This window comes from Sinocyclocheilus grahami, unplaced genomic scaffold (assembly GCF_001515645.1).
Source record: "Sinocyclocheilus grahami isolate Dianchi unplaced genomic scaffold, SAMN03320097.WGS_v1.1 scaffold14592.1, whole genome shotgun sequence".
Taxonomy (NCBI): Eukaryota; Metazoa; Chordata; class Actinopteri; order Cypriniformes; family Cyprinidae; genus Sinocyclocheilus; species Sinocyclocheilus grahami.
In genome coordinates this window covers 4903-5176 of record NW_015515402.1, presented here as the reverse complement: position 1 = coordinate 5176, position 274 = coordinate 4903, and positions in this window count along the sequence as shown.

Below are 274 nucleotides of genomic sequence, written 5' to 3'. Positions count from 1 at the left end.
TATAGTATTGGAAGGGTATAGAGATGATTTTCAGCTTGCACAAGCATTCAATGAATTTTTTGCAAGGTTTGATACTCATGATTTTGAGAATATTCTTTGTGAGCAGAAAAATAATTTAATTGGTAATAGACCTATCCCGTTTGAAGAACAGGATGTTATTAACATGTTTAAACATTCAAAAGCTGGGAAAAGCTTGGGCCCTGATAATATTGAAGGTCGGCTGCTTATATCCTGTGCAGAGCAATTGGGAACTATTTATTATTTTATTTTTCAA